The 18,839-nt window shown below is 38.8% G+C and overlaps 1 protein-coding gene and 1 long non-coding RNA gene across 2 annotated transcripts in view; both read right to left on the bottom strand.

Annotated features, from left to right (window-relative positions):
• The window catches only part of FHIT (fragile histidine triad diadenosine triphosphatase), a 1,435,547-nt gene extending 1,432,583 nt beyond the window's left edge, over window positions 1–2,964 (bottom strand). The window contains exon 1 of the mRNA XM_039326596.1: window positions 2,485–2,964. The gene's annotated coding sequence lies outside the window, so the exon portion shown is untranslated. The remainder of the gene's footprint in view (window positions 1–2,484) is intronic.
• A 2,125-nt stretch (window positions 2,965–5,089) lies between these two features.
• Window positions 5,090–13,522, bottom strand: LOC120300522. Its single transcript, XR_005554680.1, has 3 exons — window positions 13,463–13,522; window positions 5,634–5,768; window positions 5,090–5,289 (listed from the first exon to the last, which is right to left on the bottom strand). It is a non-coding gene; the product is annotated as an uncharacterized LOC120300522 (long non-coding RNA).
• Window positions 13,523–18,839: the final 5,317 nt, after the last annotated feature.

Below are 18,839 nucleotides of genomic sequence, written 5' to 3'. Positions count from 1 at the left end.
TTTCAATTTGTGAGGACTTAACTGCGTTGTATTATTATATCCCACCTCATATTTTGTACAACTCAAGACAGTATACAAAATGCTAATCTATTTTTCTCACAACCATCACTCGGTAAGGGATGAAAGAGAGAGATTGCCCCAAAGTCACTCTCATGCTTTCATGCCTAAAAAAGGACTATAAGCCTCCAAGTTTCTAGTCTGGCACCACACAGATTTTTCTCCATGATGTCATACCACTTTAATTATTATTTTATTCTTCTCTTTAATTTTATGAACTTACAATGTACCTATTTCGCTTTATTTCATTCCATTTATTCAAACTGGTAATTCTTACATCGTGTGTCACAATTCTCCCTAGGTGATAGCTATCATCTGTATGAACCATTAAGGCTTTGGTTAACTAAGGTTTTCACATAATGTTTTTCAATAATATAGGAAACTGCAAATTAGGTTACTAGTCTTAGTCATATCCATGCCAGATATAGCATTCCCCGATTATAATAAGAACAGCATCTATCAGTTTTTAACACATTTTGACCTGTATGAAACAAGTTGAAGAAAAACCCAGTTTTACTCCAAGGATATTTCTCTAAAAATATGAGCGTCAGAGAATTGATGTTTTTAGATTGTGGTGCTTGAGAAGGTCTTGAGAGTCCCTTGAACTGCAAGATCAAATCAGTCAATTCTAAAGAAAATCAACCCTGACCTTTTCAAATAAGGGCAGAAGCTGAAGCTCAAATATTTTGGCCACCTAATGAGAAGAGAGGAGTCATTGGAAAAGAACCTGATATTGGGAAAGATTGAAGGCCAAGAGGAAAACGGGAAGGCAGAGGATGTTAGATAGTGACAAGGACACAAATAAAAATGAATTTGAGCAAACTCCAGGAGACACTAGAGGACAAAGGGGGCCTGGCGTGCTATGATCCATGGGGTCATGAAGAGTCAGATACAACTTAGCTATTGAACGACAACAAAAGGAACTCTAGTCTATAAAATCATCCTGTAAATCAACATACAGTTGCTCACATCCCATCAACCCAAGGCATATACAGGATACTGACACACACACAGGAAACCCAGGACAATTCTAAATATAAAAATAGAAATACATTTCGAACCAAATCTGATTATTTTTCAGAGTTAATGATATAGCTCTTGGTCAAAATTAAATAGTCATCAACTACCAGTAGAAATGAAGGATTTTTATTTAGGCTTCCTTAAATCTGATTATTTGCGTTCTAACTATTATTATGAGTATTTGCTAAGAGTCTATCATGGCTGAATGGAAATCTAATAAACCAACATGCAACACTTGGCTTTCAGAGTTTTGAAAACTTATGTCAGGCGAATCTGGAAGTGTCTCCTATTCAAATAAAACCAGAACAAAGAAATATGAGCATTTCTGTGTACAACCTCCAAGATAACAACCATTTTTCTTCTTAAAAAGAACATGTGAGCAATAAGCAAAAGCAATACATAAGCAGGTTTTAGGAAGATCCAGAAGCAAAAACTGGGACCAAAAGATGAAATTGCTTCACAGATGACTAGCTTATTCATGAGAGAAAGAGCTCATCATCTTTTAATAATCCTCACTTCTACACAGAGAATAGTCAAACCACATTAATCAAACCTCCGAATACATGCCCAATAAGCAATGGTAGCAGACTTCAAGATACTGTATGGCATTATTGAATCTACATCAATTAATTCAGAAGAGCAAAATTATGCCCGAGTTATGCAGTTTGTGATAGCATGAAAGATTTCACAGCCAAGGGCTGTACTAAACCATAATATGCTTTGATTAGCTTTGGCTTAGTATGTAAACTCTAGCACTGAAGGGTTTGTAAATTGTATTTAATGGCTTAGGGCGTTGTGGGAATAAAGCCAAGTGTAGCTTATAATGACAGCCATGGTTACAAGCGTCCTCCAGGATTACATTGGGTGCTGTGATCATCAGGGTTCATACATTAGACGTTCAGAAAGCCCACGCGGTTAAAAATGTGGTTTAGGATTGTGCAAACCAACCAGCGTACTTTATTCAGTAAGCTTGGTTAAGCATACCAGCACACCGCTGCAAAAGTCACGCTTTCTCTCTCTCTCTCTCTCTCTGATCCACACGCACACACTCTTCACCGTCTTAGCAATGGTTTGCGGCTATGCCAGTCATTTGCATGCTTCGAAGCAAAAGGCGTTGACTGGTCAAGGCGCTTCTCAGGTGAGCAAGCGGGCAGGTGACCTTAAGGAAGTGCGCGGGGAAGGGGAGGCGGATCGCTTTCCTGATTTTGCAAAGCACACATCCGGGCATTCCCCAGAGAAGAATGAGTGCATCTGGCACCCAGAGAAGCTTGTTTTCCCCCGTTGCAAACATCCAACCCCCACCTATCCACCCACTCTTGGTCCTCCTACGTCTCGATTCTCAGTACGACTGGGAGGCAAAAAGGAGGAGGCAGGAGGGAAAGAAGCGGAAACAAAATGGAGACTTACGCTCGCTCTGCCAGCTACTGCGCGTGCGCCGTCGGTAAGACATCCATATGACGAGGAGACTGAAGAAGCGGATCAAGCCGATGCCCAGGAGTGGGCAATTGTATTTAAATGGTATGGGCGTAGTTAAGAGTTTTAGCGGCCACGCACCGGAGGAAACCTGCGGATTTGGTGGCTGCCGGCTATCCCGCTCGTCCCTAAAAATCAGACTAGGCTGACGGCGGGCGGGAAGACATACATTCAGAGATTAAAGATATTAAGTGATCACCGGGCGGAGGATAGAGTCGTCTCCCTTGCGTTCTTTTCCCGGGGCAAAAATCGGCGCTTTCTCTTGTGGAACGTTCAAAAGAACTCGTGTAGCAGCCTTATTACACCTGGGTGTCTCTCTCTCCCACAAATTTTAAAAGATGAGATCTTCTGAAGCTGCGTCTGGCATGATAGCAGTATTCCGGTATTTGAGAGGCTGCCCAAAAGACGAGGGGGGGGGTGTCAACCTATTCTCCAAAGTACCAGAGGGCAGGATTCAAGGAGAGAAGCAACCTGGAATTAAGGAGAAACTTCCTAACAGTGAGGACAATTAACCAATGGAACAGCTTGCCTTCAGAAGTTGTGGGTGATTCATCACTGGAGGTTTTTAAGAAAAGACTGGACAGCCATTTGTCTGAAATGGTATAAGTAACCAAGTCTTCTCTCTCCAATTCCGTATCTATTTTGATCTGCATATCTCTTCTGCTCCCCACAGTGTCGCTCTGACAAGTTGGACTGCTTTTTTTGTGAAAAGACAGATGCAAAGTAGGAATTAATCAGGTCATCTTTCTTTTGCTTGTCACCATCTTGCCATCTTCTTTGCCATCTTGAAAGTTGATTTTTATTATTATTTTTTAAAAAAATCTCCAAACGTTTTATGTATTTGGGCAAGCATTTTAAATATATGATATGACATATTACAACAATGAAAACACTATCCACTGAAAGCAACTATATTTAAATCCCTGAAATTTATCAACTGAAAACACATAACTACACTTCACTGATTTCAGTGAGACATGTCCATATTATTCTACATAAAGATAATAATAAAATTGGAAGGGATCTTGGAGGTCTTATAGTCCAACCTCCTTCTCAGGCAGGAAACCTATACCATTTCAGACAAATGGCTGTCTAGCCTCTTAAAAACTTCCAGTGTTGGAGCATTCACAGGTTCTGGAGGCAGGTTGTTCCACTGGTTAATTGTTCTAATGGTCAGGAAGTTTCTCCTTAGTTCTTGGTTGCTTCTCTCCTTGATTAGTTTCCATCCATTGCTTCTTGTCCTGCCTTCAGGTGCTTTGGAGAATAGCTTGACTCCCTCTTCTTTGTGGCAGCCCCTGAGATATTGGAACATGTCCCCCCCCTCGTCTTTCTCTTCATTAAACTAGACATACCCAATTCGAGCAACCGTTCCTTATATGTTTTAGCTTCCAGTCCCCTGATCATCTTTGTTGCTCTTCTCTGTACTATTTCTAGAGTCTCAACATCTTTTTTACATCGTGGTGACCAAAACTGGATGCAGTATTCCAAGTGTGGCCTTACCAAGGCATTGTAAAGTAGTATTAATACTTCAGGTGATCTTGATTCTATCCCTCTGTTAATGCAACCCAGCATTGTGTTGGCCTTTATGGTAGCTGCAGCACACTGCTGGCTCATATTTAAGTGATTGTCCACTAGGACTCTGAGATTCCTCTCACAGTTACTACTATTGAGCGAGGTACCACTTATACTATACCTGTGCATTTGGTTTCTCTTGCCTAAATGTAGAACCTTACTTTTTTCACCATTGAATTTCATTTTGTTAGATAGCACCCAATGTTCAAGTCTGTCAAAATTCTTCTGTATCTTAACAGAAATGTTAACAGAAACACCAATTATTTTATAATTAAAATATTAAAAAAATGAAATCTGTAAAGATACTTTCATTCTGATTATTAATAACAAGAAACTATACTTTTTAATCTAGCATGCATATCTAAGATAGTTATTGATAGACATCCAACCTTATTTTTGTTCAGAGACTGCTCTTATATTTTATATAATTTTATGTTACTGTACTACCATTAAAATACTGATTTATACATCTGTTTTGATGGGGGGAAGGGTTACTGGTGCACACTGCCCTAATTTGCACATTGATTGGATGACTATGTAATTCAGAGGTCCCCAACCTTTTGGGCACCAGGGACCAGTTCCGTGGAGAAAGATATGAGTGTGTGGTTTTGTGTGCTGCCTGCATCCCACGGATGGGGCTTTACTTGATTGTGTGGACCGGTTGCTGGCATGCTGCGACCTGGTACCAGTCCATGGACAGGGGGTTGGGGACCCCTGATGTAATTGATTTAATAAATAAATACATCAAACTTGACAATAGGGCTAGAGTTTTTTGCCCTTTAATTTTTCTGTGCTTTTATAGAACCAAATAATCTCACAGCTTCTACCTTTATTCCATTATTTCCTGCTGAGATTGCAAATATATATTACCTCGCCTAAGTGCCTTTCTGAAGAGAAAGATGAAACCTTGTTTCAGGAGACCAGGCCAAAATTACTTTCTAGAATAAGCATTTACAGGAAAAAAATATCTTCCAACATCTTTTATATGCAGTATTTTTTCCTGGTCTGTTACTGTTCCTAAATGTAATGAAGGAAATCCTTTTTCCTAAATTAGCACCATGTAAATGTAGTTATTTTTCCAACTTCTAACTTCTGTAAACAGTCTTTTTAACCTTCTCTTGGAATGAGTAATGGCATACATCAATTCCATGATGTTTCAGTTTGAACCTGTAACAAAACAATACAGGAAAAAAAAACTTTTATTTTTCAATTTAAGTATATTTAAAAAGAAGAAATAAAGTAAGTAAAGAAAGAAAGAAAGTAATCCAGTTTAATGATTGTTCAAAGTTACAATGGACCCCAAAAAATTACAACTGTCATACACAGTCCATGGGTGTCCACGGTCACATGATCTCATTGTGGGTGCTTGTCCACCGGCTCGCATTTATGACCAGTTGAAGCACGCTATGGACACATGACCATGATTTGGGACATGTTTTGCTGCTTTCTGTCAAAAAACACACATTCAGGAGAATGGACTTGCTTAAAGGCCATGTGGTTTTCTTACTTACCGTGTGATTCTCTTAAGTGAGGACTAGCTGTAGTGATTAAAGCATCAGGCTACGGACTGGGAGACCATGAGTTCTAATCACAGCTGAGATACAAAGTCAGCTAGGTAACCTTGGGCCAGTCACTTTCTCTCAGCCCTAGGAAGGAGACAATAGTAAAGTTGTTTGGAAAAGAAACAGAAGGAACTTGTCAAAGCAGTCTCTGAGAATCAGAGATAATTTAATGGAAGAAAAAAATATACAAGAAACAGGAAATGGCAACAAACAATGTAGTATGGATTGCCTCAAGACATTCTATTAAGTCAAGTTTTTCTTCACCCATGTTTTATTGAATAAGCCATAAATGAATAATTATGGGTAACTTCACACATTACACTAAACCAAAACTGAAGCACATTCTCTTTAGCACAATGGGTGAATCTCCTATCAAAACCCACATTTCTTAAAAAACAAATACAGTATGCAAAGGAGCCCAACTGTATTCCTAAAATGCAAGATTTACTGTACATCAAGAAGTAGAAATTAACTAAGGAAAACGAATTTCTTCAAAGGGTAATACAAACCTTCAGAATAGCTCTTGAAAAGCATACAAAAAATTGCTAGGCATCACACTGAGGCTGCAAGCTAAGGGCTAAATGATTTCCTGCAAGCTATAAAACTAACAATCATGTATACAAGTTAGACTTTTGCAGGAAAGCTGAAGTAAGATTGTAAGCACAGACAGTTTCACTTAGCAACTGCTTCATTTAATCACCAAGATGAAAATCCCAATTATGGTTGCTAAACAAGGACAACCTGTATTTTCCCAAAGTTTTGTGTTTCCGTTTTCATTTGATTTTATAAATCCCTTGATTTCAGAAAGTGAGAAAGCATATCTTCGCCAACAACTTTTTGTTTGAAGTTTTGTTTGGACAAATAATAATTTTGATTGGAGAAGAAAGGACTGAGTGCTTCAAGAGATTTTGAAAAACTGAATTAGAAAAGTTCTGGCATCAAACAAGTCAAGAATAATAATGTCTTTACAAAATTAAAATAAGTTCTGTAACAGGAAAAAAATGATCTGAAACAATAAATTACTTTTGGAAATTTTACTATCTAAAGAAAGGCTCTTGAGTTCACTCCTCTACAACTGCACAAAAACAACATACATTTGTCATGGTTCTGATAGATGAGACCAAAAGAAAATAATAACTCTGAGGCAATTGCATTCCTCAAAGAATACTTTTAATGGCTACATAGTATCGGCACAGTCAAAAGTGAAACCAAGACTGAAGGTTCCTTCCCCCCCCAGGATACAAAATAACAAGTTGAACTTCCCACCCCTATAATATGTCATAAATCACAAGCCCCACATCTCCGTTCTCCCATTGCTGTGGCAACCAAAAACGAGCCGGAGATGGCTGTGGCCAGGATCATTCGGTGCAAACCAACTCCAATTGCACTTAACACTGTTTTGTGGCTTTCCACAAACTGTGACCAGAAATTCTAGAACTGTTCTGCTTTCTCTCGTATTCCATCCTTTCCTTTTGATGTTCCTCCTTTCTCCAGTTATCCTGCTTCTTATTTTTTCCTTAACTAAAAAGGTTTGACTGACTTGGGTATCTGTCAGTTGGGAGGTGAGGGACAGTGGATAGCCTTTGATTTTTGAGAGCCTGCTGTGGGCATTTTCAGAAAAAGGCTGCCACTGTGATGGCTTGTGCTTGCCATAAACAGCCACTGATCAGAGAGTAAACAAGTGACACTGCTTCTTGATATCTGTCAGACCAAGCCCAAGAATAACATAGAACAGTACTGCCAAAGTTCAGTTCTTTACTTGCTTACATCCAATAGACAGAATCTTGCCAGACTACATCTTTAATACTGTCAATACAGGGATGTCAAACTGCTGGCCTGTGAGCTAGATGTGTCACCAGGAAACCACGCCTACCCCATTGCCAGCAGCGGAGAAAAGGTTTTGATATGTAACACGACATCATGTGACATCGCAAGTTTGACATGTCTGCCCTAATGGATAAACCATGGGAGATCCTAGAGCAGGGGTGTCAAACTGCCGGCCCATGGGCCGGATGCGTCATGCGTCATACCAAAACGGAAAAAAAGTCACGATACGTGACGCATCACGTGACGTTGTGAGTTTGACTCCCCTGTCCTAGAGAGTGACTATGCTCTCTTCCTCTGTTTCTTATCTCGCCTCCCCCCCCTTTGGAATGTGCTCCCTCACTCCTGAGAAACTACCACTTCACTTTAATCCATCACACATTCCTTCTAATTGCCCCTTCCCAGGGAATCCTTTTCTTCCCTGGGCAAAAATGAGCAAATATCCAAGAAAGCCCTATCACATACATACCCAATCATTTTTATTCTCTAAGAATACTTATGGGGCCAATGCAAGCTCCAGATAAATTCTTGAAAAGAAAGGTGACACTATAGGCTGGCATTTTTCCTTTCAGCATGTCAGTTTCCCACTGTTTCCTTTAATTAAAAGAATCTAAAGAAAAGAAGAAATTAAAAAGTCAGATGTGGTAGAGAGCTTGAGGTGAGCTCAAAGTGTGGGCATATTAGTGTGGTTTTTGTGGGCATATTAGTACTCAAAAGATTTCAGTCACTTCCTCACCGCAAGAATGAGAGAGAGAAAGTGAAAGAGAAAGGTAGTTTAAGGACACAGAAAGTGGACTTCCAAGGAAGAAATGAATGCAGAGCCAATGACCACAGTGGAATGAAGTGTCAGCGAGTAGTCTGGTTCTTCATAATTCTTCTCCAGACAGTGAGAGGGCTTGAGATCACCCACAAGTGCTCCTGACACTATTTCTTTTATTTTTCTTACTATATTCTTCATTTTTTTTTCTATTTATTTTTTCTTTGTTGCCCTTTGTTCTTTTTTTTTCAGTCTGTATTTTAATCTTTTGAATTGTAAGGCTTGATAAAATTACTATGTTAAAAAAAAACGACACAGGAAGTGAAGTACAGCTGAACAGAGGTCCACCAGGAGACCTGAGGTAGCAGATCTGACTTCCTTATAAGTTTGTACATTTCGCTTGCTTCTATTTTTTTGGTTATTTCTAAATAAAACGTTAGCGAAACAATCTCCAGAAAGTACAACAAAGGTTTTTGTACAATTTTCCCATGAAATTAATAATTTTTCAGATGCACACTGAGGATTATGCACAGAATGCTTTTTCAAGACCACACAAAGGTTATTTCAAAACTATCCACTGATTTTTATTATTATATCTTTTAGAAGGAAAACTGGCAAGAAATCCCAGTTCTGTCAGTACTAAAATACATTTGGATCAAAGCTTTTGGTGACTGCTAAATGAAAGGAGCAATGTAGAAAAGCAGAGATACGTGCTTTTATATAGATGGAGATGTATATATGAATCTACATATAGATTTAGCTTTTATCCCATGATTAATGAAGTGAATGTATACAAGTATACTTTGAGAATGCCTTAATTTTGCCAAAATTCAGATGCACACAATCTCATAGGCCTTTAATAGTAAATAATAATAATCTGCATGTATCTTATGACATCCTAGGTTCTTGAGAAGAATTCAATACCTATGAAGACCAACACCAGCTAAAAAACTGGTGACTTCATATTCTTGTGAACAAATAATAATAATATTATTCAAACCAATGCAATTAAGGCCAAAATTGAAAAATCATCGAATGATTCAAAGAGCAGACTGTGCAAAGGAGCAGAAAAAATAGATCATATACTCAGCTCATACAGGAAAATTGCACAAACAACACAACACAGTCACCAAAATGATTCATTGGAACAATCTGTAAAAATTATCATGTACTAGTAATGAAAAATTTGTGGGAACATGTAGTTTGGAAAAAAAGTTTATAAAAACTAGCAGGTTAAAATAAAAACTGACAAAATTTTGGCCTCTAACAAATAACAACAACTACAACAACAACGATGATGAAGATGCACTGAAATTAGTATATTAGGAAGGCTTACTGACTACTGGAGAGACCAAGCTGGCCTACAAGAAAGACCAAATGAAGAACAGAATAGAGGCATGGGAAGACAAAGCACTACATGGCCAATACATTAAAAAAATAGTTGGGAAAGCAGATAATAACAAGACCTGGCAATGGCTAAGAGCAGGAAAATTGAAGAAAGAGACCGAGGGACTAATTCTGGCTGCACAAGACCAAGCCTTAAGGACAAATGCATATAAAGTCAAAATTGAGAAGACAGCAACAGACTGTAAGTGCCACCTATGCAAAGAAGCTGAAGAAACAGTGGACCACTTGGCAAGCTGTTGCAAGAAGATTGCACAGACTGACTACAAGCAGCAGCATGACAAAGTAGCAGAAGATCTGCAAAAAATATCATTTGCCTGTAAGCAAAAACTAGTGGGATCATAAAATAAAGAAAGTCATAGAAAATGATAAAATTAAACTGCTCTGGGACTTCAGAATTCAAACAGACAAGCACCTGCAACATAACACCCCAGACTTAACAATTGTTGATAAGAAAGACAAAAAAGTCTGGATAGTGGACATGGCAGTGCCTGGAGACAGCAGAATAGACGAGAAAGAACTGGAGAAGATAACTAAATACAAAGACCTACAAATAGAAATAGAAAGACTATGGCAAAAGCAAGCAAGGGTAGTACCAATAGTCATAGGCGCCTTGGGTGCAATCCCAAAACAACTGGAGCACCACTTGAACACCACTGGCATTGACAAATTCGCTATTAGTCAATTGCAAAAGGTGGCCCTACTAGGAACTGCTTCCATCCTGCGACGATATCTAATACCATCAAACATCCACATCTGCCTATCCCAGGTCCTAGGTAAGGACTTGATAGGTAGACAAAATGCCAAATCCAGTCTGAACATCTGGCTGACTGTGCAATGATCCATAATAATAATAATATAAGTTGGAAGGGACCTTGGAGGTTATCTAGTTCAACCCCCTGCTCAGGCAGGAAACCCTAGACCATTTCAGACAAATGGCTATCCAATCTCTTCTTAAAAGCTTCCAGTGTTGGAACATTCACAGCTTCTGGAGGCAGGTTGTTCCACTGATTAATTGTTCTAACTGTCAGGAAGTTTCTCCTTAGTTCTAGGTTGCTTCTCTCTTTGGTTAGTTTCCATCCATTGCTTCTTGTCCTGACTTCGGGTGCTTTGGAGAATAGCTTGACTCCCTCTTCTTTGTGGCAGCCCCTGAGATATTGGAACACTGCTATCATGTTACCCCTCATCCTTCTCTTCATTAAACTAGACATACCCAATTCCAGCAACCATTCCTTATATGTTTTAGCCTCCAGTCCCCTTATCATCTTTGTTGCTCTTCTCTGTACTCTTTCTAGAGTCTCAACATCTTTTTTACATCGTGGTGAGCAAAACTGGTTGAAGTATTCCAAGTGTGGCTTTACCAAGGCATTGTAAAGTGGTATTAGTACTTCACGTGATCTTGATTCTATCCCTCTATTAATGCAGCCAAACAGGGGTCACCCAGACAGGGACCTCTTGATCTGCAGTCAAATGCTCTACCATTGAGCTATACCCCCAGCACATTAGATATAATTGTGGTTGAAAAGTGTGGATAATTGATGTGGCAATACCAGGAGATAGTAGAATGGAAGACAATTGGAGAAGATTATAAATTACGAAGATCTGGAAATCAAAATTGAAAGATTGTGGGATAAACTGTCCATAGTGGTCCCAATGATGATTGGCACACTGAGTGTCATACTAAAAAATCTTGGACAGCACCTAAAAAAAAATCTGTGTAATGTTAAAATTTCAATCTGTCAATTGTGACTTCATTTTATTAAGAAATAATAAAAATACAGCATAAATTCCATTTAAAAATAGATCTCTATAGCAACATTTACATTACAAAAAAAGTTAAAAGATTAATTTAAATGATTAGAATGGCTTACATATAGTACGTCAAACTGCAAATGGCATCCACCAGAAAATTGATAGATGAGATACTATTAAGTTGGTGTCAACTCCCAGCAACCATAATAGATTGATTTTCTCTATGGCAATCTGTCCCCTAGCTTGGTCTTTTAGATCAGGCATGTCCAACCTGCAGCCTGTGGGCCACATGTGGCCCAGGACAGCTAGTAATGAGGCCCCCACAAGACTGTAATTTTTTAACATTATATACATTTTTAAAAAAAAAATATTTTTATTGAATAACAAAAATTAAAAACATTGAACATGGTAAATCAACATATATCACAGTTCATATTCACAATTAACTACTAATATAAGAAAAAAACCTTTACAATAATATCACTCTAATCTCAGTCTTAACTTATCTTATCTTATCTTATCTCATTACAATGACTTCCATATTTTTCCCCCACCATCTATAAAATTTATTCCAAATTTGGTAAAAATCCGTTTCATCCTGATTTTTGAGTCTCTTAGTTAACCTATCTAATTCTGCGCAGTGCATAATTTTATGAATTAAGATTTCCTCACTAGGTATAGCCGTAGCTTTCCAATTTTGAACGAATACAATTCTTGCTGCTGTAACCACATGAGTGAATAAATATATATCTTCTTTATTAACATTATTTTCAAGAATTCCTAACAACAATGTCTCAGGCTTATACTGGATGTTTTGCATACTCATTTCTGTTACCCATTCCCAAACCATACGCCAATATCTCTGTGCTTCCTTACATAGCCAACAAACATGAAAATATGTGCCCTTTTCTTTTTTACATTTCCAACATAATGATGAGTATCCTTTGTACATTTTGGCTAATCTTGCTGGAGGGAGATGCCATCTGTAAATCATCTTATACGAATTTTCTCTGTATTAACATTATATACATTAACTACTTTATATATTTTATGTGCAGCCCAAGACAATTCCTCTTCACTCAGTGTGGCCCAGGCAAGTCAAAAGTTTGGACACCCATGCTTTAATTCTTTTAACAGTGCATCCATCACTCCTGTAATTGAGTCCATCCACCTTGCTGCTGATCATCATTTTCTTCTCTTCCTTTTGCTTTTGCAAAAATTAGAGACCTTTTCAGAGAGCTGGACACATTGCAGAATGTGTCTGAAATAGGATAATTTCAGCCTAACCATTTTTGCCTAGAGGGATTTATTTATTTTCCTAGCTATTCTTGGTATTCTCAGGTTTCCTCTCCAATACCAAAGTACAAAGTTTCCCTGATTATGAAATCTGTTCTTGGATTCTGTTTTTTTTTTATTGTTCTTCACAAAGCTGATTTCATTGTTTGAGTCAGCATGGAGTAGTGGTTAAGATGTTGGATTATGATCACGGAGACCGAAGTTCAAGTTCATCCTAAGCCATGAAACTTCACCGGGTGATTTTGGCCAGTCATTCTTAATCTAACCCAGGGGTAGGCAACCCAAAACACTCAAAGAGCCACTTGGACCCATTTCCCACCAAAAACAAAACACCGGGAGCCACAAAACCCTTTTGATATCTAAAATGAAGATAACACTGCATATATCCTTTTTTATCTTTATTATAGGTGTGTGTGTGTGTGTATGTATGTGTGTATATATATATGTATATACGTATATATGTGTATATGTGTGTGTGTGTGTGTACACACACACACACACACACACAGGTAAAAAAAAGGATATATGTAGTGTTATCTTCATTTTAGATGTCAAAGGGGTCTCTCTCTCTGTCTCTCTGTCTCTCTCTCTCCCTCCCTCTCTATCTGCCCTTGGTCTGCCACTCCTCTTCCCCCACTCTCTTTCTTTCTCTCTCTCTCTTTCCTCTCTCTCTCTCTTTCCTCTCTCTCTCTCCCTCCCTCTCTCTCTCTCTTTCTCTCCCCCCCCTCTCCTATCTGCTGCTCACCTGGCAAGCTTCAAGCTGTTGTCCAACAAGCTCAGGGGTAGGCAACCTCGTCTCTTTTATGACTCATGGACTTCAACTCTCAGAATTCCTGAGTCAGCCTAGCTGGGCTAGCTAGGTCTCTCCTGCCCTTCCTGCTTCCTGCTTCCTGCAGAGACGCAGCAAAGGGAGGAGCTCTGCCCAGTAAGCTTTTCAGCTCCTCGGAGAATACTGTGAGTGCATTCTCTTTTACACACACACACACACACACACACACACAGAGAGAGAGAGAGAGAGAGAGAGAGAGAGAGAGAGAGAGAGAGAGAGAGAGAGAGAAGCAGGGAAGCGCAATTGCCTCTCTCTGTCTCTATCTCTCTCTGCAAAGGCAGAGGAGGCTGGGAGCCACAGGGGAAGGCTCAAAAAGCCGCATGCGGCTCCGGAGCCACAGTTTGCTGACCTGTGATCTAACCTAACATATAAGGGAGTTGTTATAAGGAACAACTGGAAATGGGAGTACTATATTTTCTGTCTAGAACTACTGGAGTAAACATAGGGTGTAAATCTAAGAAAGAACAATTTCATGAAAACAAAGGCACAGTTCTAAAGATGTACTTTAAGGGGGGAATGTTAACAGCTCAGCAAGATGAGAACAGCTTGTACCATTGGTTTTTAATGTAATGAAAGGGCAACAAATACTTGTGCATACATTGATATTTGTGGTTATATTTTACCTATGCTGTGCCAAACTTTTCTTTCTTTTCACTTAGATATTCTCATTCAATTTGACTAAATCTTTTTTTTTTCTGCAAAAATGCAGAAAATGTTCATTACATTATCCTGGGAAAGATGTAATGTAGTGATTTTCCTTATCAGGAAGAGCCCTATCTCCCATTGTCCAATATTCTCACAAATCACTCCATAGCCTTTACCTGTAGTAATTCAGTCCAAAGAAAAGGGGGGCTGCTTTATGGGGCAATATCCGTTGCCTGAGATCCATCCACTCCTGACCCTACTACTCTTTAAGAAGGCATCTAAGATCTATTTCTTCCCACTAGCTTGGAGTTAGGTTGAATAATAATAATAATAATAATAATAATAATAATAATAATAATCCCAAAACAATTGGAGCATCACTTGAACACCATCGGCATTGACAAATTCGCTATTAGTCAATTGCAAAAGGCGGCCTTACTAGGAACTGCTTCCATCCTGCAACCCCAGACTTAACAATTGTCGATAAGAAAGACAAAAAAGTCTGGATAGTGGACGTGGCAGTGCCTGGAGACAGCAGAGTAGACGAGAAAGAACTGGAGAAGATAACAAAATACAAAGACCTACAAATAGAAATAGAAAGACTGTGGCAAAAGCAAGCAAGGGTAGTACCAATAGTCATAGGCTCCTTGGGTGCCATCCCAAAACAACTGGAGCACCACTTGAACACAATTGGCATTGACAAATTCGCTATTAGTCAATTGCAAAAGGCGGCCTTACTAGGAACTGCTTCCATCCTGCGACGATATCTATAATACCATCAAACATCCACATCTGCCTATCCCAAGTCCTGGGTAAGGACTCGATAGGTAGACAAAATGCCAAATCCAGTCTGAACATCTGGCTGACTGTGCGATGATCCATAATAATAATAATATGGAGCTGCTAATCATCAGCAATGGGGTAGTCTATTTGATTTTGTTTCCTCCTAGCACAATTGTTTTTGTTATTTGTTTTCTACTATTCTTAAGATGCCCAGACTCATCCATGGTCTTAGAAGTTGAACAAATAAATAAATAAATATTCTCCCGAGAATGTCCCCACTAATACTAGTAAGCTACTAGTATATAAAGAAAGAGCACATCCCCCACTCCCTTCTAGCACTGATTATATTGCCTAGTTGGTAATACCTAGTTTTCAAGAAAACAACCCAGTTCAGAGACCCAGTAGGACCCCACAAATAAATAAATATTTGCTTTATATATAATGTAGCAGCTTACACCCTGCAATGATACTCTAACATCATAAAACATCAGCATCTGCCTATCCCAGGTCCTTGGGAAGGACTCAATAGGTAGACAAAATGCCAAATCAAGTCTGAACATCTGGCTGAAGTACTATTATAATTTAGCATTATATTCTTACATTAATTATAATAGAATTATATTTATTATAATAAGTATAATTTTTTGCATGCCAAAACTAGACTCAAAGACAGTTTTCTTTCTCTGTGCCATCACTCTGCTGAACCTTTAAATCCGGCAGCTAACAGACAGGCTATTCCCCCCAAAGTAATTGGATATCTATAATGGAGACAATGGCAATATTAATGAAGTGATTATTTCTAGAATATAATTTTTTATTGGCCAAGTGTGATTGGACACACAAGGAATTTGTCTCCGGTGCATATGCACATACAACGACGTGATAGGTCACAGATCATAAATCTGTTAGCTGCCCAGAGTTGCCCTAATGGAAAGATGGGCAGCTTATAAATTAAATAAATAAATAAAATATTATTTTTATAGAGTTTAGCGTAGCATACCAATAGTATTTAGTCTTTTATACTGCTACATAGTGCTTTGCAGCATTCTCTGGGTGGTTTACAATGTAAACATTATTTGCAAAAATTCCCCCAACAATTTTGAGTCCACATTTTACCAACCTCAGAAGGATGAAAGGCTGAGTCAACCTTGAGCCCCGTCAGGATCAAACTCCAGGCTGCAGGCAGAGTTTGCCTGCAATACTGCACTTTAACCACTGTGCCACCAGTTGTTTACAGTTGTCATTTGGCTCACTTTTCAATTCAGTACAGTAAGGCAAGTTCATCTAGCCTCAAAACAGAAATCTTTGAAGGATGGACAAATAAGTAAGTAAGAATAGATCACTTGCCTTACATTGGACTCCTGCCTTTGGCTCCCTGGTGAATTTCAGAGGGCAGCCAAGACTTTAATCTGTTTTAACCTCCTGCTATGGCAATGCACTTTAAGCTGACCCACTTGTTTTTATGTCTCTCTGCTGCTGCTGTTTTAATTATTTAACTCATCTATCATGTTTGTTTTAATTGAGTTCTTGCATTTTTAACATGAAAGGGTGTGTGTGTGTGTGTGTGTGTGTGTGTGTGCACGCGTGCGCGCACGCAAAACCTGGTCTAGAAATATTCAGAAAGAGGAGCTAGGTAGACAGACAAATGAGTGCATGCTCAGGACAAAGCTGTCCAAACAATAGAGGCTAAGCCAAAATGTTGTGCCAGGATGTCTGTCTCTCTTGCTGTATATTATTTTCTCACCTCATACTGTCAAACAGGTAGTACATTTTTCTACCAGGGCCAAATGTTTCTAAGATAACAAGTGACCCTCCTAAGGCAGTGGCACAGAACTTTTCTTGGTGGCCTAGTGTTCCAGCTGACAATGTCCTTTGTTCAGAGGTCTTATAGGCCATCAGAACAGATTTCGGACTCCATAGTTTGAGGACAGAATGTTAAATGTTTTTGCGGCATTTAAAGACTAACCTAGGCCCATACATATATATATTTACATATATGGCAAATTTATATAGTTGTCCATCTCTACAAAGTTAAAGTAATTCAACAAAATAACAACAGCAAAATACATTTTTAAAAACCATTTTAAAAGACCTGTGGTTCCCCTAGCAATTCAGCCTCCATAGCTATGTTATTGGTTCCTCATGGCAGATGGCAAAGTCATAGCCAGCAAGACTGGGGTCAGTCTGATCTCAGGAGGAAGATGTCCTAAAGGGAGGGTGCCTTATCAACATTTTCAAAAGAGATTTGCCATTCCTTCTTCCTGGAGCTGGGAGAAGAGGAACTAGCTCAAAGTCCAGTGATTTAGTAGGATGTCTTGAGGATGTCTTAGTAGAATGTCTTAAAGCAGGGATCCCCAACCCCCGGTCTGTGGACTGTCACTGGGCCGCGGCATGCCAGAAACCGGTCCACGCAAACAAAGCCCCATCCGCAGGATGCAGACAGTACATGAAACCACGCCCCCTCCGGTCCATAGAAAAACCTCTCTCCACGGAACCGGTCCCTGGTGCTCAAAAGGTTGGGGACCTCTGTCTTAAGGAACTGAAGTTAAATCGTTTCATTATTTCCTGTCATTTTCTGTTTCTTATATTTTTCTTTCTTTCCTTGTGTCTGATTCTTGAAACTGCCAGGACACATCCCTGCAGTTTTCTTGGCAAGGGTTTTCGGAAGTGATTTGCCATTGCCTCCTTCCTAGGGCTGAGAGGGACTGGTCCAAGGACATCCAGCTGGCTTTTTGCTTAAGGAAAGACTAGAACTCATGGTCTCCTGGTTTCTAGCTGATACCTTCAGCAGCACTGCACACCAGATTCATAGCTTATTTCTCTGTGGTAGGTTTTGTGGTATTGGTTATCATGGAACAATTTCCTGCAATCCTTTCCTTCCTCCTTTCCAGTCTGTATTTTTCATTTCAGATGATATAAAGTTCAAAAATCATAGCAAGCTAAACAGTAGCAAGTTTTATGGACGTCAACAGGAGCCGATAAACCATTCTAAGCTTCAAAGGACACTGGCTGAAGGTTCAAATATGGGATACTAACTTACATTTTCAGATAAGTCAGCTTACAGAACATCAGTTAAGATCAAAGAATGAATCAAACCAGAAACTTTCAATCCAATATCGGTTTTAATAATGATGGTTCCATACCTTTATTTTCCTCTTGACGAGAAGAGGAAAGCAACATGCATCTTTGTTGCTTTACAAAATTTTATCTCTACAAAGTTATCTAATTAATGATAATTTGGGGGAAGTTCCCCTCTTGCACTAACCAGCATGCATATATATTTTTTTCTTTGATGGGGTTACCCTGTGGTAAGATGGGCAGCCAATAAAAATTGTAAATAAATAAATAAATAAAATGAGGTTTTAAGGCAATAATAAAACAGAACAGAAAACAGGTTACGCGACACACCAAGGGAAAAGATGCAGACAGGATAAGTCACACCTAAAAAGCAATTTTCATAAATCCATAATCAAGACAAAAGAATCTGAGACAACAGAAAACTATTGCTAAGCTGGAATAGGCTTAATTCATCAGAGAAATTAAAACAACAATAAAAAAAATCCCCATGATATTAAAACAGTTATTTTTGCACCTGTAGTGGTTGTTTCTTAGCATTATGTTTTCAAATAAGATACAAATCTCTTGGAGATGAATTATAACAATTACCACCCATCAAGGGCTTACCCTATTTGCATAGTAATGAGTCATTCCCTTCCTGCTTCTTACAACAGAAAATCATCCAGGCAGAAATGTTCACACTGCCCACGTCCCTTACGCTTAGCACTTTTTTTTTCTTTTCTTTTTTCTTTTTGCCATTGATAATTGATTCTTTCCCTGTGACAGGACTGAATGTTTGCATGTCAAG

This window comes from Crotalus tigris, unplaced genomic scaffold (genome assembly GCF_016545835.1).
Source record: "Crotalus tigris isolate CLP2741 ecotype Arizona unplaced genomic scaffold, ASM1654583v1 scf7180000024342.5246164, whole genome shotgun sequence".
In the NCBI taxonomy this organism is placed as follows: Eukaryota; Metazoa; Chordata; class Lepidosauria; order Squamata; family Viperidae; genus Crotalus; species Crotalus tigris.
This window is presented reverse-complemented; position numbering and strand designations above follow the sequence as displayed.